General features: G+C 39.2%; 1 pseudogene; it reads right to left on the bottom strand.

Moving 5' to 3' along the window:
- Positions 1-3,444: 3,444 nt before the first annotated feature.
- On the bottom strand, positions 3,445-26,187 carry LOC102907526 (polynucleotide 5'-hydroxyl-kinase NOL9 pseudogene; annotated as a pseudogene).
- Positions 26,188-27,418: the final 1,231 nt, after the last annotated feature.

Here is a 27,418-nt window from a genome sequence, read left to right as displayed (position 1 = left end):
TATATTGGGGAAATACTATCACCACATTAAGGTAGTAGAGTAGTAGTGTATTTGTGCTTATTAAAGTTAAGTTGTTATCAGCTCAACATAACTTGTTAAAAGAGTTTTGTAATATTCCTCTTGCTAAGGACAAAGCAAAGACTTAAAATGGATATTAAAAAGGATAAAAAAGACACCAAATCATTTTCTAAAGATGAATGTCTTAACTACAAAATAAGAAAGCAAGAGAAGAAACAAAACTTTCACAAAATGTAATGTAGAAATTGTATCTCCTTATATATAAATATTTGCCTCAAATATATTTGAGCTGAGTTGTCCTCAAGCTCTAGTCACTTGGGTAGCAAATCTCATTAAAGTAGTAAGAGGTTCCATACGATGTTAAATCTATAGTATAGTTTACTGAGATAACTTACTATGATAATCAGTTGTATTTAAGTGTTCTAGTTTATTTCTTTTTTCATGTGTATTAGTGTTTTTCTTGCATGCATGTATGTGCAGGACATGTGTATCTTGTGATCACAGAGTTCAGAGAGGGCATTTAATCCCCTGGGACAGGAGTTACAGAGAGTTGTGAGTTGCCAAGTGGGTACTGGAACTAGAACTCAGGTCTTCTGCAAGAGCAACAAGTACTCCTAACCACTGAGCGAACTCTTCGGCCCTCACTCTATAGTTTTATCCAGAACTTATAAAATATTATTGAACAAAGTAACAATACTTTATGTGAAATGTTGTTAAATGAGACCATGATAAGTGAAACATTCCCTAACTACATTGTAGATGTAACCAATCGTCTTATTAAAATAAGAAACACAGAGCCAATGTAAAAGAGAAAGTCGAGAGGTCAGAGCTCAGAGATAAAATCTTACTTCCTTCAGTGCTCCTAACTTCCCCTAGAGAGAGCTTCTTCCTGTTTGTCTGTGTTTAAATAGTCTTTCTGTTCTGCCTTCTCATTGGTTGTAAACCCAACCACATGACTGCCTCATCACTTCCTGTAAGTACCGCCCTCCAGGTCTTAAAGGCGCATGTCTCCAATACTGGCTGTATTCCTGAACACACAGAAATCTACCTAGCTCTTCTAACCACCACACTCTTGCTATGGCTCTAATAGCTCTGACCCCAGGGCAACTTTATTTATTAACATAAAATTAAAATCACATTTCAGTACAAATAAAATATCACCATATTTCCCCTTTTCTATTTTAATAAAAAGAAAAAAGGCAAAAGGTTATAACTAACAAAAGAAAAACTATATACAAAAGTACAATAACTATATACAATATATACAAGTAACAAATACCTAAACGATGTCTAGTCCATTTGTATTTGACAAATCAGAGAAAATAATTCCCTTATCTATCCTATTTTACTAAGTCCAAAATGTATCTAATTCACTTTATATCCTAATTAATCTTCAACTATAACTAACTAATCTTCAACTCCCTCAGAGACCCAAGAAGGAAATAATATTAGCTAACAAAAATAAAAACAGGAAGTGCACAAAAGCAATTTCCAAAAATTTTGTGAGTTGACAGAAACAGCTAGCTGCCTGGACACTCACCTGAGGTTTCTCTGCAGTGTTGGGGCATCATCTTCAGCCTATAGGCTTAGCGTATCTGACAGACTCATTTGTGAAGTAGGTTGTAAACAAGGTCAACAGTTCAACCTCACATTAGGTGAGAGCAGTCTATGTACCAGAAACAACTGAATTCCACTAGTGTCATGTCATGATTCAGGATTTTAAATTCTGGAAATTGTTGATGGTTTTTGAATTCAGCTGTCCATTCTTCTTGGCTGTGTATATATGGCTTCATCTCAGCATCCCCTTCTTCTCCACATCCCTCTATTAAATGCCAGTCTACTATTGAGAGGCGTGAGCTTTCAGTTGCTGTTCCATTGCACAACAGAAACCATCGGCCCACTGCCTGTTCAGCTGCCTTCTAAGAAAAGGGTACTGTACCTTTTCCAGATTGTGAAGGCCACTTCAGGGATGGTGCCATATTGACCTGGCCTGAGAAGATGCCTTCTGATAAAGCAATAACCACACTTGTTTTGGCAGGAATCGGTAGTCCTTTGTTTCGTGTTCTGTCTGTCCATTTTGTCCTGTTGATTCGAGGACACTTTGTTGTCCAGTGGCTAACTTTTGCCACAATGAAAATTAACTCCATATGCAGTTTCTTCAATGCCCATATTTTCTCTGAAGTAGATTGGTACTGCCAGGAGCCGACATGTCTCAAATAAGAAAAATTTCTAAGTTATTAAAACATTTTAAATGTCATATTCGGTAGATCTCTGAAGGGTTTGAAGATGACCTGTCTAAAATATATCTGCTCAATTTTTAAAACATATCTAATATGACTGCAATTTCTATTGTAATGTCTAACTACTAACTTTCATTTCTTTATATCCTAATAGTTGGTAATAATGTAAAGTATTTAAAACTAGTAACTGTCTTTTTCTTTTCTTTTCTTTCTTTTTTTTAACAAGAACCTTAAATCTAATCTCCTTTGCTTAGCCTTTTCTGAAACCCTTGACAATAACTTGTAACCAAAACCCCTAAACAATGAAAATTATCCCAGACCCAAAAACCATTAAAAGAACCAAAAAACCACCCGTCCCACACCACCTCTTTGGGAATGTGGGCGTCATATTCTTAAAATTGCTTCCTGCTAGGCATGGGCGAAGTTATCTTTATCCTGAAAGAAAAATTTAGGTTAATTGTCAAATTCTAGGAAAGGTAACTATATCCTTCATTATTATCCAGTCTGTGTATAATGCCAAAGTTCAGGGTTTATCTCAAGTCCTTATTCAAGTAGTCTTTGAGACTGGATCATCTCAGCTAGTCATCTCAAAATTGCTCTGAGCACCTTGTAGTTTAAAGCTGATCTGTAGATGATGTTTGTCAGCTTATTGATATTATTATTGTCCACGTGGAATTGTTGTTGTTGTTGTTGTGGGGCCCCATCTTCTTCCTGGAGACTTCAGTTGATGTTAGGCCTGGCTGTGATTTCCTGCAGAAAACTGATAAGAGACTCGAACACAAAGACATATATATGCAGCTAATTGAAGCCTTTTTTCTAGAATTAGTACTCTATATGACCATTCATATCTTTTTTTTTTTTTTTTAACCCGCATTTCAGGATCTTTATTCTTGTGAAGACAGGAAGACCCGGGGAACACAGGAAGAGGGGTGATGCTAGGCTAACTGCACCTGTGACCTCAGCATTCGGAAGAGGGAGAGCAACGGAGCCAGAGACCTGCTTGGGCAACATAGTAAGAGCCCCCTCCCCACCACACAGAAAGACACAAGCTAACGTTAGAAATAAATAAGGGACAGCGAGTTAAGTGGCTGGCCGCTGCAGTTCTGTCTCCTAATGGGTTTTTCAAATGCCGAGGGCACCCAGCAGTGTCCCAAAGATGGGGCCAAGCAGACAAGACCAGGAACACTCAGCGGGCAGTAGACAACTGGACAACATAGTTGGGAGACAACAGTCGGATCAGGTCGACCAGCAGCAGCAGTCCGTCGTCTTTCACCCAGCCCATTGTGTTGATGATAAGTGGGGACTCTCTCTTGTAATCTCGGAACACGTATTTTATTATTTCGATGTAATTCTCATAGTCATTATGACAATTCGTCTTCCCGTAGTACACCATCCTCTGTGGCCTCCTCGGGTGGGTGTAAGGTGGTCCCAGCAGTGGTTCTGTAATGTTAAGTAAGGCAATGCAGCCAGGAGGGGTGAACTCCGTCTGCCCCAGGTCACATTCCAGATAGTCAACTCCAGGAAGGCTATTCAATAACTGGTTAATCAGTATTCTACTGAACGTTGACTTTCCAGTGTCACAAGCGCCACACAACAGGATGACAGGGCAGCCATCATAGGACGCGCTGACTAGCTCTTCTAGGGCACAAAGGCCGCTCTCATTCAGGCAGATGCCTTTCTTCTTCCTCTGTCTTCTGATACCAATTGTTTTCAAAGTTATATACTCAGAATTTATCCGCACAGGAGTATTCTCCTGCAGGAAGACATAAGATGCGCACTTATAGGAGCTCATGAAGTCCACAGCGGGGGTCCTCAGCTGCTCCAGCAGCAGAATGGAGCCCAGGGGAGGGAAATACTGGACTACCCAGTTTCTGTCGTCCAGCTTCATGTGAGGCCTGAGCAGGGCCCGCAGCTCCCTTCTCATCTCCTTCTCACTCTTCTCAGGCTCTGAGTAGCGAACCCCGCCGATGGTCAGGTAAGAGTGGGTATAGGCAGAGAAGACATCTCGGGCAGGCTGGCCCTGTTTGACGATATGGCCGTATATTTCCACCTGGCCATAGATGCAAGTCACCCGGCAGATCCCACTAAAAGTAAAGCCCTCCCCGGCTGGCAGCAGCAACAACACACGGCCCGAGCCTAAGTCCCGCGTGGTTTGGGTGACGTTCGATGACAGCGTTTGGACATGGCGCGCGGGCTGGTTGCGGGGCGCGGGCTGGTTGCGGGGCGCGGACTGGTTGCGGGGCGCAGGCTGGTTGCGGGGCGCGGGCTGGTTGCGGGGCGCGGGCTGGCTGCGGGGCGCGGGCACACTGCCCGGCGCGGGCCGGCTGCGGGTCCGGACCCTGCACTTTCCGGCCACGTGCGAGCCCGCGGTGACACCCACCTTCCAGTCCCCGCCCAAGGCATGGGCCCGCAGCAGCCGCCATCGCAGGCGCCGCAGCTCGCCCGGGTCAGGACCCCAAACCGGCGACGGCCCCGACGACTGAGGAGGAGGTGGGGCCGGGCCTTGCGAACCCGCAGCCAAGAGGAGCAGCTCGGAACTCGCCCCGACCATTCATATCTTAACAAAGTTTAAAATGTATATGTATATATTAATCTTGTAAATTTTGATATAAAATTTATACTTTAAGAAAAGTTTAAAGAATCAGAATATAATCAAAGAGTTGAGATTAGTAATAGAATAGTCCCTTAATTAATTTGGCTTTTGTCCTGTCCCATAGCAGAAAATGGCTCTTTTATTCTGGCATGATACAGGGAGTTTGTATTTTCATTTTAACAACATGCTTGAGTTTAAAGAAGGAGAGAGCCATTCTCCAACTCCAAAGTCAGCTTTAAATTTTAATTGAACTGGGACTATTAGAAGACCAATAGTGTTAAATCTTTAGAGAAAAGCAGAAACAAACATTTAGGAAGACATAAAATTTTTTAGATTATATATACCCATACGCCGTTTCACTCTGTTTCCTGGGACAGATGATTTGTCCCTTTTCTTCAGTTGTCTCATTTGTCCTGTGTTCTTCAGATTCCTTAACCTTCATTCTCCTAAAAGACAAAAACAAAAACCTTTCCCCAAGACTAATTTTGGGGATATTCCTTTTGGCAAGTTATTATCTGATTAAATGAGAAGACATGTTACTGGTACAAGTTAGTTTAAATTGGATGTTCATGCTGGTTGATGAACTATCATCTCCTCTAATTAAGAGGTTTCTCTTATTCAAATCGAACCTTTATCAATTTTGATGGTACCCACAGCTTATCTTCTCCTGTAGAAACAAAAGCAAAACCTCGTCCCCAACGTAATACATACCCTGGTTTCAATTCTGAGGTCAGCACATCCTTAAAGTATATAGGCTGATTTTATTCTGTAGTTTTTTCTATTATCCAATGTCTCTCTGCAGCTGTTGTTCCTTTCTCATTGGCATTCAGAAAATTCAAAGTTAATAGAGCATTATACAGTCTATTTCTGGGGGTTTTTGTTACTCCTTTCTGTTTATTTAGCATATCCTTTAGAGTTCTGTTTGAACTTTCTATAACTGCTTGACCTGTAGGATTATGTGGTATACCTGTAATATGTTTTATTTTGTAATAAGCAAAAAACTGTTTCATTTTAACAGAGACATATGATGGAGCATTGTCAGTTTTGATTTGTGCAGGTATACCCATGATGGCCATAACTTCTAGCAAATGAGTGATTACAGAATCAGCTTTTTCAGAACTCAAAGCAGTTGCCCATTGAAATCCTGAATAAGTATCAATAGTGTGGTGTACATATTTCAATTTTCCAAATTCTGCAAAGTGAAACACATCCATCTGCCAGAATTCATTCCTCTGAGTACCCTTTGGGTTACATCCTGCTGGCAATGGCGTTTGATTATAGAAGGAACAAGTAGGACATTTCTTTACTATTTCTTTGGCTTGTTGCAAGGTTATGGAAAAATCCTTTTTTAAACCTTTGCTATTGACATGATGTTTTTTATGAAATTCTGAGGCCTCCAGCACATTTCCTATCAATAATTTATCAATCTCATCATTGCCTTGTGCTAAAGGGCCTGGCAGACCAGTATGAGATCGGATGTGAGTTATATATAAAGGATGAGTCCTTTTCCTGATTGTATCTTGTAATTGAATAAATAGTGAAGTTAATTCTGAAGCATCAGGGAAAAATTCTGCAGTCTCAATATGTAATACCACTCTTTCAGCATACTGAGAGTCAGTTACTATGTTGAGAGGTTCTGAAAAATCCATTAATACCAACAGAATAGCATACAATTCTGATTTTTGCACTGAATTATAAGGACTTTGTACCACTTTACTTAAATTTTCTGATTTGTAACCTGCCTTTCCTTGTTTGTTAGCATCTGTATAAAATGTACGAACTCCAGATATGGGTTTTTGCCGTACAATTCGAGGCAAGATCCAATCAGCTCTCTTTATAAAATCAATTCTATTGCTTTTGGGATATTTGCTGTTAATTTCTCCCAAAAAATTACTGCAAGCTCTTTGCCAAGGTTCACTTTCTGTCCATAATTTTTCAATGTCCTCCTTAGTTAAAGGTACAACAATTTCTGCTGGGTCTATTCCTGCTAATTGACGAAGTCTCAATTTTCCTTTCCAAATCAAGTCAGAGATTTTTTCCCCATAAGTTTTTAATTTTTTATTTGGTTTATTTTGTAAAATATACATTCCAATATAATATCTTCCCTCTGCATTAATATTCCAGTAGGAGAACACCTGGAAGGTAAAATAACCAAAATGCAATCCAGCTTTGTATCAATACGATCCACATGCCCTTCATGTACTTTCTTTTCTACCAAGGCCAATTCTTTCTCAGCTTCAGGTCATAATTCTCTTGGACTATTTAAGTCCTTGTCACCTTAAAGGTTTTGAACAAATTAGTGAGTTCATCATTTTTTACCCCAACAATAGTTCGTAGATGAGAAATGTCTCCAAATAATCTTTGAAAGTCATTAAGAGTCTGTAGTCTATCTCTCCTAATTTACACCTTTTGGGGTCTAATTTTTTGTAGCTCTATTTTATATCCTAAATAATTAATAGAATCTCCTCTTTGTATCTTTTCAGGAGCAATTTGTAATCCCCAGCAAGGCAAAATTTTCTTTACTTCTTCAAACATTCTTTCTAAAGTATCTGCATTTGAGTCAGCTAGTAAAATATCATCCATATAATGATAAATTATAGATTTAGGAAATTTTTAACGTATCACTTCCAATGGCTGTTGTACAAAATATTGGCACAGAGTTGGGCTATTTAACATTCCCTGTGGGAGGACCCTCCATTAAAATCTTTTAACCGGTTGAGAATTATTATAAGTAGGCGCTGTGAAAGCAAATCTTTCTCTGTCTTTTTCTTGTAAGGGTATTGAAAAGAAACAGTCTTTTAAATCAATAACTATGAGAGGCCATCCTTTTGGTAACAGAGTAGGCAAAGGCATCCCAGATTGTAGAGAGCCCATCGGCTGAATTACTTTGTTAATTGCTCTAAGGTCTGTTACCATTTTCCATTTACCAGATTTCTTTTTAATAACAAATACAGGAGAATTCCAAGGGCTGGTTGACTGTTCAATATGCTGAGAATTTAGCTGTTCTTCTACCAGCTCTTCTAAAGCCTGGAGTTTCTCTGTTGTTAAAGGCCATTGCTGAACCCATACAGGCTTGTCTGTTGACCATTTTAAAGGTAGAGCTGTTGGTATTTTTGGAAGATTATCAATTGTTATGCCCTGTTCTTGTATAATATGGATGGCTGGTGACCACTCAAAATAATGCCTTCTAATATTTCTCTCAGAAATATGTGCTAGTTTATGATTTGTTTCTGAGATTGGAGGGATGTTAATCTGAGTATTCCATTGTTGCAACAAGTCTTGACCCCACAGGTTCATAGCTATGTTAGCCACATATGGTTTTAATTTTCCTCTCTGTCCTTCTGGACCTATACATTCCAGCCATCTTGCACTCTGTTTCACCTGAGATAATGTCCCAATTCCTAACATTTGAACGTTTATCTCCTGAAGAGGCCAAGCTGGATGCCAAAATTCTGGTGCAATTATGGTAATGTCCGCACCCGTGTCTACCAGACCAGACAACAAAACACCATTTATTTTTATCGTTAATTTTGGTCTCTATTCATTAATAGAAGTTTGCCAAAAAATTTTCTTTATGTTTTCTCCTGAATTTTCTATTCTCTCTGTTTCATCATCCTGACCAGCATGATTTATTCCAATAGTCATTTGGTTATTTAATCGCTCAGAGGAGGGATTTCCTCTACAGCTGCAGGAAAGGTTTGAACTGGTTTTGCTATGGGGGCCTGCCTGAGGCCCCTCCGGGAGTTTCCCGAATACTGAGGCAAAGGATTATCCTGTCTGTCCTTTGTTGATCTACATTCGTTGGTCCAGTGTTTTCCTTTACCACACCTTCTGCATACTCCAGAAGGAAGGGACATTCTGTTGCCATTGTTCCTTGAAGAAACATTGCTTCTAGGAATGACCTGTTTACAGTCCCTTTAAAATGTCCTTGCTTTCCACACCCAAAACATCTAACACTCCTCAAACCTTTTGAAATTACTTCTCCTACCCACGTATCATCATGCTCATCAACCTCAACATTAATTGTTTCTCTAATCCAATCTTCCAAAGGTGCAGATCTTGCCTTTAACGGCCTGATTATTCTTTTACATGCTGCATTCGCATTCTCAAAGGCCAAAGATTCAATTATTGCCTTACTAGCTTCTGATCCTGAGACCATTCTGTTTACTGCTGAAGCCAGTCTTTCTAAAAAATCTGTGAAAGATTCTTTTGGGCCTTGCATAACCTTTGTGAATGACTCAGGTTTTTTTCCTGATTCCTCAACTCTGTCCCATGCATTCAATGCTGCCATTCGACATAAAATTAGGGTTTGAACATCATATAAACATTGTGTTTGTATTGAAGCATATTGGCCTTCTCCAATAAGATGATCCTGACAAACTTGTATTCCTTTATCCCTCCATTGTTTTTCTACGTTTCTAGCTTCCTCCTTAAACCACGTTAGAAATTGAAGTCTCTGGATGGGTTCCAGAACAGCTTGTGCAAGGTCCCACCAGTCCTGTGGTATAATCCTATTATATGTTGACCAAGAGTTTAACATTTGCTTTACATATGGGGAATGCATGCCATAAGATACTATTGCCTCCTTAAACCTTTTAAAATCCATCAGTTCAATTGGAGCCCAAATATTTTGTGTAGCCATTTGATCAGGCATCTGCTGTACGGTTACAGGATAAATTAAGGGTGACTGTGTGAAAACAGGCTTTCTTTCTGTAACCTTATGATCCAAACTTGAACCAACTTCACTGTTAATTTCTCCTGTCTGAATTTTTACAGGTTTAACAGGTTTTTCTAAAGCTGTTATCCTGGCACTTAAATCGACTATCTTTTTAAATAGTAAAATGAGAATAAGCATGGTGGTAAACTGCATAATTCCCATAATACTAATCTTTTCATATAGTTGTTCCATTGTCAGATTGCCTAAAATTTCAAACAAAACCCAATTTTCTTCCAATGTACACAGTAAACCCATTTTTTTTTTTTTTTTGGGTTTTTCTAGACAGGGTTTCTCTGTGTAGCTTTGCGCCTTTGCTGGAACTCACTTGGTAGCCCAGGCTAGCCTCGAACTCACAAAGATCCGCCTGCCTCTGCCTCCCGAGTGCTGGGATTAAAGGCGTGCGCCACCACCGCCCGGCCCCATTTTTTTAAATGTGGAAAAAATTTGTCTTTTAAATAGTTTCCTTTATGACTTACCAAATCTGCGTAGAACAGTAGAAATCCGAGCGAATTTCAAAAGAGCCACCTAGTGTCCTAGGTGTGAATCGAGAGAGAGAGAGAGAGAGAGAGAGAGAGAGAGAGAGAGAGAGAAACAGAGAGACAGTAAAAGCAAAAGTGAAAGTGAGAGTGAAAGCGTAGCTGCCTAAAGCTTAAATCCAGCCACTTGTTCCCTCTTGAGCCGAGTCAAGGCTTGGCTTTACAGGCAAGGGCCCTGTTTAGCTGGGCAGGCCTGAGTTGTTTGTAGCACTGGCTTTAAGCAAGCAGTTCACAGTCCGGCCTGAGCCCAAGCAGACCTGGGCAGGGGCTAGGGAGCCGGACCCAAGCAGTTTTTAATGGATTCTTGTCACGTTGGGCGCCAGATGTAGATGTAACCAAACGTCTTATTAAAATAAGAAACACAGAGCCAATGTAAAAGAGAAAGCCGAGAGGTCAGAGCTCAGAGATAAAATCTTACCTCCTGCAGTGTTCCTAACTTCCCTGAGAGAGAGCTTCTTCCTGTTTGTCTGTGTTTAAATAGTCTTTCTGTTCTGCCTTCTCATTGGTTGTAAACCCAACCACATGACTGCCTCATCACTGCCTGTAAGTACTGCCCTCCAGGTCTTAAAGGCGTATGTCTCCAATACTGGCTGTATTCCTGAACACACAGAAATCTACCTAGCTCTTCTAACCACCACACTCTTGCTATGGCTCTAATAGCTCTGACCCCAGGGCAACTTTATTTATTAACATAAAATTAAAATCACATTTCAGTACAAATAAAATATCACCATACTACATGCTTGTTTTAATTAATTATTAAAATAATGTCATATTGAATTTGTACTTTAATCATAGAAATTTGGTAAAAAGCTAATGCATTTGGTTTCACTGAATCAACTTTAAGTTTTAAGTTTGAATTACTAATACCAACTTATTTATTTACTTGGAAAAAATGTTCGTTGAATTTAACTGGATTCAAGAAACCAGAAAGGAGAAAACTGAATGGTGTGCTTAGTGAGATGAGCCAATCAGTGTAGCAAGTGCAATTTAGAGTACTCATTGGAGAAATCAGGACTGTTAAGCATGGAGGCCTGTGATTTCTTCAAAGAAAGGAAATACAATGTCTGGTCATCTGGAATGATGGAGTGAAAGTGTTCTAAACAACCTGATGATCCTTTGGTACTCTATTAGGAGCAAGCCTCCACTTGAATTCCCCCCAAATCCTGAGAATGGCTTAGATGCTAATCCTGGACTTTGTCTCACAGTGAGTAGAAAGCATCATTATGAAAGAAGCACGGTGCACTGTGCATCCTCCATCAACAGAATTCATCTTTATGCTTATTAGAAAACCTTCCTCTAAACCCTAGCCCTGAGCTCTGTTTATCAGCCAATAAAATTCACTGTTATTGTAAAAATCACAGATGCTTTGTTACTGTGAAAGAGAATCTTGACATGGCTATTACTGAAGCTTTTTTTATGGTATTTGTCATGTGGAAATTTTTCCCCTAAATGTTGACTGTCTTTAAATGTGTGAGAGAATTAATCTATGGTATCAGATTCTCTAGAAGTTTTGATCCAGTCTGATGACCAAGTCTGGTTGTACCAAGTTTTCATTCTTAACTATTTACAGGTTTCTTTTTTGTTTGTTTGTGAGCAGTGATACCTGCAGAGACCTCACCACAAAACTGAAATGATTTCTTAATGAGAATCATTTTTAAATATATAATTTTATTTATGTTTGTAGAGGGGTCTAGTCATTGTATGCCACCTGTTGATCAGGCATCAGAGGAGGATAAAACAGGGCATTAGATTCCCTGGAGCTAGAGGTAAAGCAGGTTGTGAGACAGTTCACTGGGGTTCTAGGAATAAAACTCAGTTTCTCTGGAAGATTATTAAGCTTTCTTAACCACTGAGCCCTATCACCAGCCTCAAGAAGCATATATATATATGCTATATATATATATATATATATATATATATATATTATATATATATATAATTTTACAATACCATTAAGTTCTACATATCAGCCACAGTTTCCCCTATTCTTCCCCTCCCACCTCCTCCCCTTACCCCCAGCCTACCCCCCATTCCCACCTCCTCCAGGACAAGTCCTCCCCTGAGGACTGCAATTAACCTGGTAGACTCAGTCCAGGCAGGTCTAGTCCCTTCCTCCCAGACTGAGCCAAGTGTTCCTGCATAAGCTCCAGGTTTCAAACAGCCAACTCATGCAATGAGCACAGGACTTGGTCCCACTGCCTAGTTGCCTCCGAAACTGATCAAGCCAATCAACTGTCTCACCTATTCAGAGGGCCTGATCCAGCTGGGGCCCCTCAACCTTTGGTTCATAGTTCATGTGTTTCCATTCATTTGCCTATTTTTTTCAATAATTGAGTAAAACTGAAATTAATTATAAGCCACAGTTGTCCTAGGGACCTTCATGCTATATATATATATAGCCTCTATGGTTCTATGGGTTGTGGTCTGATTGTTCTTTATTTTATATCTAGACTCCACCTATGAGTGAGTACATACCATGACTGTCTTTCTGGGTTTGGGTTACCTCACTCAGGATGATTTTTTTTCTAGTTCCATCCATTTGCCTGCAAATTTCATGCTTTCATTGTTTTTCTCTGCTGAGTAGTACTCCATTGTGTATATGTACCACATTTTTTTCATCCATTCTTCTGTTGATGGGCATCTAGGTTGTTTCCAGGTTCTGGCTATTACAAATAGTGCTGCTTTGAACATAGTTGAGCATGTATCTTTATGGTATGAATCAGCATTCCTTGGGTATATGCCCAAGAGTGGGATGGCTGGGTCTTGAGGTAGTTCGATTCCTAATTTTCTGAGAAACCGCCATACTGATTTCCACAGTGGTTGTACAAGTTTACATTCCCACCAACAGTGGAGGAGTGTTCCCTTTGCTCCACATCCTCTCTAACATTGGTTGTCTTTGGTGTTTTTGATCGTAGCCATTTTAACAGGTGTAAGGTGGTATCTCAGAGTCATTTTGATTTGCATTTCTCTGATGATTAAGGATGTTGAGCATTTCTTTAAATGTCTTTCAGCCATTTGTAGTTCTTGTTTTGTGAATTCTCTGTTTAGCTCTTTAGCCCATTTTTTAATTGGACTGTTCAGTACTTTGATGTCTAGTTTCTTGAGTTCTTTATATATTGTGGAGATCAATCCTCTGTCAGATGTGGGGTTGGTGAAGATCTTTTCCCATTCTATTGGTTGTCTTTTTATCTTATTGACTGTGTCTTTTGCCCTGCAAAAGCTTCTCAGTTTCCAGAGGTCCCATTTATTAATTGTTGTGCTCAGGGTCTGTGCTGTTGGTGGCCTGTCTACTTCTGTGTGCCGCCGCTGGGCCTGTATGTCTCTGCTGGTTGCCGCGGAGCCTGAATGTCCCTGTTGGCCACCGCCGCCGGGCCCATCTACCTCTGCGGGCCGCTGCCACAGGCCTACCTGTGTCTGCTTGTCTCCACCGCTGGGCCTGTCTACCTCTGTGGGCTGCCGCTGTGCCTGTATCAAGAAGCATTTTTATAACACTTTTTTGTAGTGTATTAGAATCATTCATTAAAACAATTGAATATTTTCTTTGTTCTTTTCCCCTGCTTGCATATATTAATTATACATTGTAAAAATTTTTATTACAACATATGAATAAATGCATATAGATTATGTCTGTCATAGTTTCTTCTTAGCTCTCTCTCATCTCATTATTGTTGATGCTCTTCATCTTCCTAACTTTCATGGTTTTATTACTTTATTGCCCAGAGCATGGAAGAGGGGTAGTTTACAAGATCATGGACAACTTTACAGGGGCTAAGCCACTGAACAAAATATATGTGCCTCTCCAGCAATCATAAACTGCTTCTGCATCCTTAAGGAGAAGTTGTGTCTCATAAGCCCCTTCACCTAGCAATAGTTTACTACATACAAATCCTCAGGGAGAGGCAGGCAGGGAGTCATAAGCTTCTCTTGTCTCTAAAATGGTGGAATATTTTCTATATTTAGAAGACATTTTGTATTATGTTGATTTCAGCCTTGGAATAAAGTAAGTACATAATAAATTCATTGGAAGTACCTAAAAGTATGTATGGGAGCACATTTAAACAAAAAATATTTTTCTGAGAGTTCACAGGTGTTATAGAATATTATTTTAAGGTATGTTACATTCACTTATGCTGTGGAATGTTTATTTAATGATGGAAAGATGTGTTGCCTTCTTTCATGTTGCATTTGTTTAACTCTGTGAAGCTCTAAAACACCTGATTGGTCTAATACAGAGATTAATGGCTAATAGATAGGCAGGGGAAAGGGTAGGTAGGGCTGGCAGGCAGAGAGAATAAATAGGGGGAGAAATTTTGAAAGAGATTATCAAGAAGCTAGAGAAAGAAAGGAAGAGAGGAAGACTCCAGGGGCTAGCCACCAAGATGCAGAGCAGTCCTTGAATTAAGTAGTAAAGAAAGGTATATAGTAAAGGAAAAGCCCAGAGGCAAAAGATTTATGGTACAACTTAAGAAAAATTGAATAGAAGCCGGGCAGTGGTGGTACATGCCTTTAATCCTAGCACTCGATAGACAGAGGCAGGTGGATCTCTGTGAGTTTGGGGCCAGCCTGGGCTACAGAGTGAGTTCCAGGAAAGGCCCAAAGCTATTCAGAGAAACACTGTCTTGAGAAATACTGGCTAGAAACAAGACACATTAAGATCAGAAATTTATAAGAAAGAATAAAAATCCATGTGATTATTTGAAAGCTGAGTGGTAGTCCCCTCAAAAAGCAAGAGAGTAAAATAACCAACAACACACAGGTATTGCTATGCACCCACTGTTGCTTAGGAAAATCCAATTCAATGTATAGAATTATATCATGTATGTCAGGGATGCAGAGAAATATGGCATGTCTTCTGTTGAACAAAGGAAGAATACATTGCAATGGGAAATTCATTCCAAATTGAATAATGCAGAAAATGTTGGTGCCTGGAGGAAAAAGAACGTATAAAATGCTAGGATTGAACATATTCCTCACAATATATTTATTTTTAACAACATTTTGCTTCATTAGAATATCATCTATAATATATTTGCCTTATTTTCTCCATGACAAAATGTCTATGTTTTCAGGGATTTTTGAATGTTTGATAAGAGGGAGAGAGAGAGTAAGGAAAAGAGGGAGAGAGAAAGATAGAGTGAGAGAACTTTCAAAATAATAGGGCACTGATGGCATTTAATCAAGGCAAATTTATTGACCAAAAATTCTATAATGTAGTCTAGAAATGTAAAATAAAGCATCATTGAAGTTAATGAAGTGACTGTGTTTGAATATAGTAAAAGCAAGAATGTACATAGAGAACTTGAACTTTTTCTGAGCTTTCATAGCTGTATTGAAAAAAATATTAATATCATTACTCTCAGTAATCACTCATTTAGAAATTGAAATTAGAGTATAGTAGAATAAAAAAAACAGTATTAGGAATTATTGGTCCAGTAATAATAAAATGAGTGTTTTCCCATGCACTCTCATGGTGATTATCCTACATTACACCTCCTGCTGTGAAATTCATTTTAATGTAATCTTCACAGCAAAGTACAGGTTTACATGACTTCTCAGAGAAAGACAGATGTATAATTGCCAGGAATGTGTTTCTGGAACAACATATGATACAATCCACACTCTCATACTATTTCTTGAATTATTTTCATTAGAGTGCTCTTCTTTAAAAAACAGATTCCATAATTTCAAAGTTTTGAAAATGCAGAATATTTTATTCTCCAGTGAATTGTGTTTCTTTTCATAGTAAAACCTGAAAATCCCCCGAGTAAAACAAACAAAACCCTGCCAATTCAAATTGTATCATTTTTACACACACAAGTAGAAATACAAAAATAATATTACCATAAATCCAGTTGTTCATGAAGCCATTATTATTGTTTTGTAGGTATGGCTTGAAAACAAACTTAGCTTATCTGAGGAACTAACTGCTCTTACATTATGAAGGAACTATATTTCCAATAAGAAATGAGAGCTGGGGTAGCAATATTTGTGATTCTGATCTTAATAGAAGCAGTTATTTTATTTTATACGTTTTATTATTTCAGTTTTGTTTTCCTTTCTTTAAACTCTATATGAAGGAGAAATTAAAAATATATATCTTATTACTATAGCTATTGTAAGTAATTAGAATACTACCTGGAAATGTACTGTGATGATAATGCATACTAGCTTGCATTCTCTTAGTAGCAAATAGCAAAAAGAAAACAAAGTGTGAGATATAAACCTCAAGGAAGAAATGCAACCAGGCTCAGGAAACATGCAAAAAAATGCTTTATCAATTCCAATAACACAATCACTGAACTACTTTCAAAAATTATTTTCCTAAGCAAAAGTTCAGAATCCTGTTTTTAGATTCAGAAATAAAAGCTGTTGCAGTTGCAGGAGGAGTCAATTCATATATTTATATAAATATGAAGCAAACAAAAGAAATTGTAAGTATAGGTGTACATGTGCAGACATACTAAAGTTACTTAGATAAAGAAATAAAAAATAGTAAAATCCTAAAAAGTCATCAATTTTTTAATTCATGTATGCTCCACACTAATGATGACAGTAATTCATTTTAGTCTTTATGAAGGAATGAGGATAAGTCTGATTTTCTATTACCACTGTTACACAGGGTTAGGGAGCCAAAGATGCAGTTTATCATCTTCTAAGGACTGTATTTTATTCTCAAAATCAACAAACTTTAATATTTCCATAATTTCTTGAAGATTTATTGTCACTGTGTTTCATGACATGGGTGTGTGGGTTCACACGGGTCCATGGAAAGGCGATTTAGAGGCATCTTAAGAATAAATATAGAGGCTGCAACTGTTCCCTGAGACAGAGCCTGCCAGCACCTGACTGCACTAAGAGGTGAGTCTTTATCCTCATACTGGAACACACCAGCCCCTAGGCTTCAGGCCCAGGGGTACAACCCTGCATCCCTTCACCCTAACCCATTGCAGTTCCAGTTTCAGGCCAGTTGGCCGGCAGACCTCCTTTATACAGGACATCCCCCATCAGACCCTGTAACCCAAGCCCCACCTCCCCAAAATCCTACCTATCCTCTATCCTCCAAGACTACAGCTGTTCCTTGAGACAGAGCCTGCCAGCACCCAACTGGAGTAGGAGGCAAGTTGGCCGGCAGACATCCTGAAGACAGGTCAGACTACCACCATCTACCACACGGTAAGACTGCAACTACTCCCTGAAACAGAGCCCACTAGCACCAGTTGGACTAAGAGCTGCTCTCTAAGACAACCATCAGCATCGACTAGACCAAGAGCTCCCACTAGATCAAGAGTATCAATCAGACCAAGAGAGGCTCCCTCAGACATAGACACCACTTGCACCAAGTGGAGAAAGAGATGGGTAAACACCAGTGCAAAAATATAGTCAACAACATAAAAACCAACATGGCTGCATTATAACCTACATCAACAAGACCTGAACATAACAACACAGAAGAAACAGAAGATATCTACCATAAAATGACTTTAAGCAGATATTAGAGATTTTAAAAGAAGAAATGAAAAATTCCTTTAAAGAAATCAAGGAAAAGTCAAACAAAAAAATGGGAAGAAATCAGTAAATCCCTTGAAAGCCAAGAGAAAGCAATTAAACAAGTAAGGGAAACAGTTCAAGATTTCAAAACTGAAATGGAGTCAATAAAGAAGACACAAAATGAGGGAATACTGGAAGTGGAAAATCTGAGTAAATGAACAGGAACTACAGATGCAAGTATAACCAACAGAATGGAAGAGATAGAAGAGAGGATCTCTTGCATTGAAGACACAGTAGAAGAAATAGATTCATCAGTCAAAGAAAACACTAAAACCAAAAAAGTCATGACCCAAAATGTCTAGGAAATTTGGGACACCATGAAAAGACCTAACCTAAGAATAATAGGCATAGCAGAAAGAGGAGAATGGCACAGAAAATATATTTAACAAAATCATAGAAGAAAAATTTCCCAACCTAAACAAGCAAATACATATAAAAAATGCAAGAAGGTTACAGAACACCAAATAGACTGAACCCCAAAAAAGTCCCTTCTCCACATAATAATCAAACCACTGAACAAACAGAATAAAGAAAAAAATTATTAAGAGCTACAAAGGAAAAAGGCCAAGTAACATATAAAGCAGAACCATAAGAATAACACCTGATTTCTCAATGGAGACTCTAAAAGCCAGAAGGTCCTGGAGAGATGTTATGCAGATACTGAGAGACCATGGATGCCAAGCCAGACTACTATATCCAGCAAAACTCTCAATCAACATAGACAGATAAAACTAGATTTAAACAATATCTCTCCACAAATTCAGCCCTACAGAAAGCACTCGAAGGAAAAATCCAAACTAAGGAATTTAGATACACCTATGAAAACACAGGCAATAGATAGTCCCAAACCAGCAAATACCAAAGAAGGGAAACATACAGCATTACCACCAAAAAAAAAAAAAAAAAACAGGAATTAACAACAACTGGTCATTAATATCCATCAATATCAATGGTCTCAATTCACCTATAAAAAGACACAGGCTAAGAGAATGGTTACAAAAACAAGATCCATCTATTTGCTGCATAAAAGAAACACACCTCAACTTCAAAGACAGACACCCCCTCAGAATAAAAGGCTGGGAAAAGACATTCCAATCAAATGGATTTAAGAAGCAAGCTGGTGTAGCCATCCTAATAGCTAATAAAATAGACTTCAAACTAAATTCAATTGAAAGAGATTGGGAAGGACACTACATGTTTATCACAGGGAAAATTCAACAAGATGAATTCAACAAGATGAAGTCTCAATTCTGAATATTTATGCCCAAATACAAGAGCACCAACATTCATAGAAGAAACATTACTAAAGCTTAAATCACACATCAAACCCCACACACTAGTAGTGGGAGACTTCAACACCCCACTCTCACCAATGGACAGGTCTGACAGACTGAAACTTAACAGAGAAATAAGGGAACTAACAGACATTATGACTCAAATAGACTTAATAGATATCTACAGAATATTCCATCCTAACACAGAAGAACATAACTTCTTTTCAGCAACCCATGGAACCTTCTCCAAAATCGACCACATTCTTGGTCACAAAGCAAATCTCAACAGATACAAAAAATTGAAATAACCTCCTGTGTCTTATCAGACCGCTATGGCTTAAAGTTAGACTTCAACAACAACAAAAATTACAGAAAGTCTACAATCTCATGGAAACTGAATAAGGCCCAAATGAATCACTAATGGGTCAAGGGAGAAATGGAAAAAGAAATTAAAAATTTCCTAGAATTCAATGAAAAAAATGTACAACATACCCAAACTTATGGGACACCATGAAAGCAGTGCTGAGAGGAAAATTCATAGCTCTAAATGCCCACATAAAGAAGTTGGAGTGCCGGGCCTTTAATCCCAGCACTCGGGAGGCAGAGCCAGGCGGATCGCTGTGAGTTCGAGGCCAGCCTGGGCTACCAAGTGAGCTCCAGGAAAGGCGCAAAACTATGCAGAGAAACCCTGTCTCGAAAAACCAAAAAAAAAAAAAAAAAAAAAAAAAAGAAGTTGGAGAAAGCTCACACTAGTGACTTAACAGCACAACTGAAAGCTCTAGAACAAGAAGAAGCAAATTCACCCAGGAGAAACAGATGCCAGGAAATAATCAAACTGAGGGCTGATATCAATAAAATAGAAACAAACAGAACAATACAAAGAATCAATGAAACAAAGAGTTGGTTCTTTGAGAAAATCAACCAGATAGATAAGCCCTTATCCAAATTAAACAAAAAGCAGAGAAAGAGCGTCCAAATCAACAAAATTAGAAATGAAAAGAGGGACATAACAACAGACAATGAGGAAATCCAGAGAATCATCAGGTTGTATTTCAAAAACCTGTACTCCACAAAATTGGAAAATCTGAAAGAAATGGACGATTTTCTGGACAGGTACCCCAAAGCTAAGTTAAATCAAGACCAAAAAAAACTATTTAAATAGATCAATAACCCTAAAGAAATAGAAATGGTCATTAAAAATCTCCCAACCAAAAATAATCCCAGGATCAGATGGTTTCAGCACATAATTCTACCAGTTCTTCAAAGAAGAGCTAATACCAGTTGTAGTGGGTAGCCATTCCAGCTTTGATCTGGAAGTTCAAAACCCCATTGAGGCTTTGGTAACTGTCACACCTACAAAGCGGGGAAAAGTGAGGACCCTAAAGACCTGAGATCCGGATGTACCAACTCTCTTGGTTCCTGGACCCAAGATTCTGGAGGTAGACTGAGCAGACTTCTCCGGAGAACACTGCCAGAATGTGCTATGTCTTTCCCAGAACCTACAACCTACCTATCCCTTCATTTGTATGTTATGCCACTAAATAAACCTCCCTTTTAACTACATGGAGTGTCCTTAATAATTTCACTAATAACCAATACTCTTCAAATTGTTCTACACTATAGAAACCGAAGGAACATTACCAAATTCTTTTTATGAGGCTACAGTTACCCTGATACCCAAACCACACAAAGATGCAACAAAGAAAGAAAATTACAGAGCAAGCTCTCTCATGAACATTGATGGAAAAATACTCAATAAAATACTGGCTAACCAAATCCAGGAACACATCAAAAAATTATTCACCATGACCAAGTAGGCTTCATCCCAGGGATGCATGGATGGTTCAACATAGGAAAATCTGTCAATATAATACACCATATAAACAAACTGAAAGAAAAAAAACACATGATCATCTCATTGGATGCTGAAAAAGCCTTTGACAAAATCTAACATCTATTCATGATAAAGGTTCTAGAGAGATCAGGAATACAAGGAACATTTCTAAACATAATAAAGGCAATTCACAACAAGCCAACAGGAAAATCAAATTAAATGGAGAGAAACTCAAAGCAATTCCACTAAAATCAGGAACAAGACAAGGCTGTCCACTTTCCCCATACTTATTCAATATAGTACTTGAAGTTCTAGCTAGAGCAATAAGGCAACAAAAGGAGATCAAGGGGATACAAATTGGAAAGGAAGAATTCAAACATTCATTATTTGCAGACAATATGATAGTACACATAAGTGACAAAAAATCTACCAGAGAACTCCTACAGCTGACAAATTCCTTCAGTAAAGTGGCAGGATACAAGATTAACTAAAAAAAATCAGTAGACCTTTTATATACAAATGAAAAAGGGGTTGAGAAATAAATCATAGAAACATCACCCTTTACAGTAGCCACAAATAATATAAAATACTTTGGGGTAACTCTAATTAAGCAAGTGAAAGATGTGCATGATAAGAAGTTTAAGTCTCTAAAGAAAGAAATTGAAGAAGATATCAGAAATTGGAAAGATCTCCCATGCTCATGGATAGGCAGGGTTAACATAGTAAAAATGGCAATCTTACCAAAAGCAATTTACAGATTCAATGCAATCCCCATCAAAATACCAACACAATTCTTCACAGACTTGGAAAGAACAATATTTAACTTTATATGGAAAAACAAAAAACCTAGGCTAGCTACAACAATCCTGTATAATAAAGCAAACTCTAGAGGCATCATGATCTCTGACTTCAAGCTCTAGTATAGAGCTACAGTAATAAAAACAGCTTGATGCTGGCATAAAACCGACATGTGGAGCAATGGAATCGAATTGAAGACCCTGACATTAATCCACACACCTATGAACATATAATTTTTGACAAAGAAACCAAAACTGTACAATGGAAAAAAAAACATCTTCAGCAAATGGTGCTGGCATAACTGGATGCCAATATGCAGAAGACTGCAAATAGATCCTTATATGTTGCCATGCACAAAACTCAAGTCCAATTGGATCAAAGACCTCAACATAAATCCAGTAACACTGAACTTGATAGAAGAGAAAGTAGGAAGTAGTTTGGAAAGAATTGGCACAGGAGACCCCTTCCTAAATATAACACCAGTAGCACAGACACTGAGAAAAACAATACATCAATGGGACCTGCTTAAACTGAGAAGCTTTTGCAGAGCAAAGGACACAGTCAAAGGACTGTGGACATAAGACCAAAGGACAGCCTACAGAATGGAAAAAGATCTTCACCAATCACACATCTGACAGAGGGCTGATCTCCAAAATATATAAAGAACTCAAAAAGCTAGACATCAAAATACTGAACAATCCAATTAAAAAATGGGCTACAGAGCTTAACAGAGAATTCTGAGCAGAATAATCTCAAATGGCTGAAAGGTATTTAAGTAATTGCTCAACATCCTTAGTCATCAGGGAAATGCAAATCAAAACAACTCTGAGATACCATCTTACACCCATCAGAATGGCTAAGATCAAAAACACAGAAGACAGCTTATGTTGGAATGGATGTGGAGAAAGGGGAACTCTCCTTCACTGTTGGTGGGAATGCAAACTTGTACAGATACTCTAGAAATCAATATGGTGGTTTCTCAGAAAATTGGGAATAAGTCTTCCTCAAGAACCAGCTATATCACACTTGGGCATATACCCAAGGAATGCTCAATCTTACCACAAGGACACATGCTCAACTGTGTTCATATCAGCATTATTCATAATAGCAAGAACCTGGAAACTACCTAGATGTCCCTCAACTCAAGAATGGATAAAGAAAATAATGGCACATATACACAATGGAGTACCACTCAGCAGTAAAAAAAATGACATCATGAAATTTGCAGGCAAATGGATGGATCTAGAAAATATCATCTTGAGTGAGGTAACCCAGACTCAGAAGGACAAACATAGTATGTACTCAGTTATAAGTGGATACTAAATGGGAGAGAAGGGATGGCTAGACTGCAACCCAGAACTCCAGAGAGGCTAGCTAACAGGAAAAGAGCCTAGGAGGGACACATGGATGATCCTGTGAAGGAGAAGTGGATGAGATCTACATGAGTGAACTTGGTGGGGGGTAGCAGAGGGTGAGGAGTGGGGGATGAGAACATAGGGAAATGGGAGGGTCAAGCTGGATCAGGGACAGAGTAGGAGGGCAGGGCGGAAGGTATCATGATAGATGAGGACATCTTGAGAAAAGGAAGAGGCAGGGTGCTGGGGAGGCTCTCAGGATTCCACAAGGTTGACCCCACCTTGGTCTGCTGGCAGTCGTCCAGAGGGTGCCTGGACTGGTCTACTCTGGTGATCAGCCTAGCAAATAACCTAGCTGTTATCATAGAGCCTTTGTACAGTGACAGATGTGGAAGATACAGAGATGCATGGCCAGGCACCAGACTGAGCTCCGGGAATCCAATTGATGAGAAAGAGCAGAGACACTGCAGGTGAGGGACGTCGAGATCATGATGGGAGGATGTGCAGAGATGACTGGCCACACTAGTGGAAGCCCATGAACTCTTCACTGATGACTGTGGAGCCCCCAAGGGACTGGAGTAAGCCCTCTGGATACTGAAGACGGTTGTTTGGCTCAAGCTGTTTCGGGGACACCAAGGCAGGGGGATCAGGATCTGTCCCTGGTTTATGGGAAGGCTTCTGTCATCCAGTGCCTGTGGTGTGACACCTTGCACAGCCTTGGTGCAGTGGGAAGGGGCTTGGACCTGCCTAGGCACAGTGTGCTGGATTCTGCTGACTCCCCATGGGAGACCCTGATATGGGGTATGTGGGGTTGCAGGGTGGCTTGGGAAAGAGGGCTGGGGGGTGGGAGGAGGGAAGTGGGGATGTCTGTGGATAGAATGAGGAGTAGAAAATTTCTTTTTTTTTTAATTTTATTTATTTTATTTTACAATACCATTCAGTTCTACATATCAGCCACAGGTTCCCCTATTCTCCCCACTCCCACCCCCTCCCCTTACTCCCAGCCCACCCCTCATTCCCACCTCCTCCAGGGCAAATCCTCCCCTGAGGACTGCGATCAACCTGGTAGACTCAGTCCAGGCAGGTCCAGTCCCTTCTTCCCAGACTGAGCCAAGTGTCCCTCCATAAGCTCCAGGTTTCAAACAGCCAACTCATGCAATGAGCACAGGACTTGGTCCCACTGCCTAGTTGCCTCCGAAACTGATCAAGCCAATCAACTGTCTCACCTATTCAGAGGGCCTGATCCAGCTGGGGGACCCTCAGCCTTTGGTTCATAGTTCATGTGTTTCCATTCATTTGGCTATTTTTTTCAATAATTGAGTAAAACCAAAAATTTCTTAATAAAGAAAAATGGAAATAAAAAAGAATGAATACACCCTTTCATGGCTACAGGGATGTCCAGCCTCGAAGGAATGAAGCACTATCCATTCACCTAGGGAAATTTTATTTCTCCCTATTACAGTTTAGCCTGTTAATTTCCATAAAGGAGCTCCTAACAATACAATGACAAGTGCAAATTCCTCTATTTCTCGGGTACCATGATTTTCTGGGTTTTCTGAACCAAGTTTTGCATATGCCTTTGTATCCTTGGGAGACTCTGAGACAAAATTCACATAGAGGCCAACAAGGGAAACAAAAGTTGTCTGCTAAACAAAAGATGGATTGGGGCTAGGTGCTACTCTCTGGAGCCAGGCCAGGTGCAGCTCAGTAGGAATACAGCCACAGTTTACAGATAAAATTAAAGATGTCTTCATTTTAAATTGTTCTTACCTCGTTTTTCTTTACATTTTCTCCAAATCAACCATGTTTTTATACTGTGCACAGACCCTAAGGCCCCACATATCTTCTACCCCATCTCAATGCCAATTGTTTATAAGAGAAGGAGGTTTTGGTATTTTCCAAAGACTTTGAATAGCTTTTTCCTCTCCATCCTTCAGAGATATTGAGCTTCAAGAGGATGATGGCAAGGGTATGTGGAGAGAATCATGGTCGTCTTAGACTGACAGAAGACAAGGCTCTATTGCTTAATGTAAATATTATCCTCACAGCAGTTGTGAAGGCCTAGACTTGACTTTTACAGGCTCCATCCTATGGAAGGAGCCACCATCTCAGAACACCTGCTATACTCAGTTCCAGGAAGGACCTCAGGAATGTGCCATAACAACTTCAACAGTTACAGAGCAATATCCTCCTGCAGACATCCTGTCTGCAATTTATAACCCTTGAGGATATCTAGATAATCCTTCTGAGCAGTCCAGATAATCCTGTTCAGAGTGTTGTGGTTCTCTGCTAAAAGTCTAACCCAATGGTTTCAAATGTGGTTTCATGCCCAAAGTCTAATCCAATAGTTTCAAAAAAATCACCTTACCCTATATCCCTTCTATCGAATCCCAAGCATGTAATTTCCAGCTTGTGGTTTTTCCCTATAAAAACTGTCTACACTTAGCCTCGTGGGCGCTACCACATTTTCTTCCATCTGCTGTGTGGTGGCCCAGGTTGAATCTGAATAAAAGTAAATTTATGTGCTTGTATCAGAAACCAGATCCTTGGTGGGCTCTGGGGGTTTTGAGAAATGGGCACAACAAAATCAAGCTTTGATTTGGCTGAGACCAACATAATTTTATTTAATGAAACAGTCAAACCAGAAAGAAAAATTGCTAAACTAGTTGCAGCTGAAATGTGGGCTTCTGGCCTAATGACTCATGGAATAGCCTACTGCAGTGTTATCATCTACTTTCAGTACTCCTTGGTGCTGTAGACCAGACTGTGCTTGCCCACTAGGTACTCATCCATGTGGTTTTTTGAGGTCCCCATCCTGCACAGCTGGGTCATGTAGTTGCTGCTCTCATTGACCATTTCCATCAGAAGGTACAAGAAGTTGTGCTTCAGGAAGTCACATAGATGGGTGTTGCCTTTTTCAGTAACCAGTTCATGCAAGTCCAAGAGGCTCTGGTTGACTTCTTTTTCCAAGTGGAAAGCACACTCTATGACCTGGAGGCCACCAGTCCAGTCATCATCAGTTGGTATCGAGATTATCATGGAGGGTGATGTGGCCGCCTCACTGATTCTGTAAGAATAGAGACATCTTGATGCATGCCTTCCACTTCTGTGATTTGCACAAGAAAAAAATTGAAGTGCCCCAAAGCAACCTTCTGATGGTCACAGACAGGTAGTTATATAAGGCATACAGCTTCAGCTGGATGTGACTCTTGACAGCTGACTCATAGCCTTGGTGGTAATTATGTTGCACTTGAGAGGGTGCATCAGCCATCCTGATTCCTAACACTATGAGGTAGGTAGTATGATCACTAAAATGATATCAGTATTGGGTTTGGAGGAATAAACAGATTCAGGTATAGGCTCAGGTATAGGCTTCAGGTATAGGATCAACTTCAGGTTGAGTCCTCCAGATGGCCCAGAGGGAGGCTATACAATCTCCAAGAAGGCCTTGTGAGAAGTAGAAAATGGAGGCCTGGAAGTGGAAATTAATTGATGTTTGTATAGGGATATCCATTGAGAGAGTCAGTATTCAGGGGTTGGGGATCAGGATGTTTTCCACAAGCAAACCTGGAGAGTCTATTCAGACTAGCTTGGTTGTTATAATATGAATGAGTCATGTGCATAGATTTTAAATAAATTACCTGAGTCCTTTATTTAAGTAACTCATTTATACATTGCCTAACTATTATTTCATTAAACAGTGTTATTTGTGATGACCAGTCAATTTAATATCACAAAGATTTTGACATGAACAGTCATTTGAATGACTGTTCTCATCAATGACTACATATATTGGTACTTATGACACATGATGGAGAAGCAAAGGGTTAAAGCAGGCTAGAGTGCAGATGATCCATTAACATCAGTTCCATCAACAACTCTGGCAAATAACCCAATACCTTTGAAGAAACTGAAATTTGCCCTTTTTATTTTATGTGCTGTGGAAGTGGGCACTCATTTAGTTAATGAATGTTCTTTGCATTTTTGTGGAAAATCCATTAGCTATGGGTGAAAATATTTACTTCAAGGCTCTCTATTCTGTGCTACTTGTCTATGTGTGATTTTTTGAGAATTTTTAATCACTTCACCTGTGTAGTTTGCTTTGAAGTTAAGTAGCATATTTTTTTTCCAAAGTAACTTGGGCTATTTGGTGTTTCTTTTTTTTTTTTAATAGTTTTCACAATTTTTTCCTATTCCTGTGAAGAATGTTATTTGCATTTATATAGAAATTGTGATAGGATACTTTCCAATTCTTTTAACACATCTTTAATTTCTTTCATCAGTGTTTTACTAATGCCATTATCTCTTTCATCAATGTTTTGTTTTATAAATACCATTGTAGATATTCATTGCCTCTTTGGTTAAATGTATTCCTAGATGCTTTGTAGCTATTGAAAAATAGATTGATTTGCTGATTTCTACTTAAAATAATCCACTACGGGCACATAGTAGTGCTCTTAAATTTCATGCTGTCTTTGTATACTACAATGCTGATGGATTAG

Source organism: Peromyscus maniculatus, chromosome X, assembly GCF_049852395.1.
Source record: "Peromyscus maniculatus bairdii isolate BWxNUB_F1_BW_parent chromosome X, HU_Pman_BW_mat_3.1, whole genome shotgun sequence".
Classification (NCBI taxonomy): domain Eukaryota; kingdom Metazoa; phylum Chordata; class Mammalia; order Rodentia; family Cricetidae; genus Peromyscus; species Peromyscus maniculatus.
Note: the sequence above shows the minus strand (reverse complement) of the source record. Positions and strands in the feature narration are given on the sequence as shown.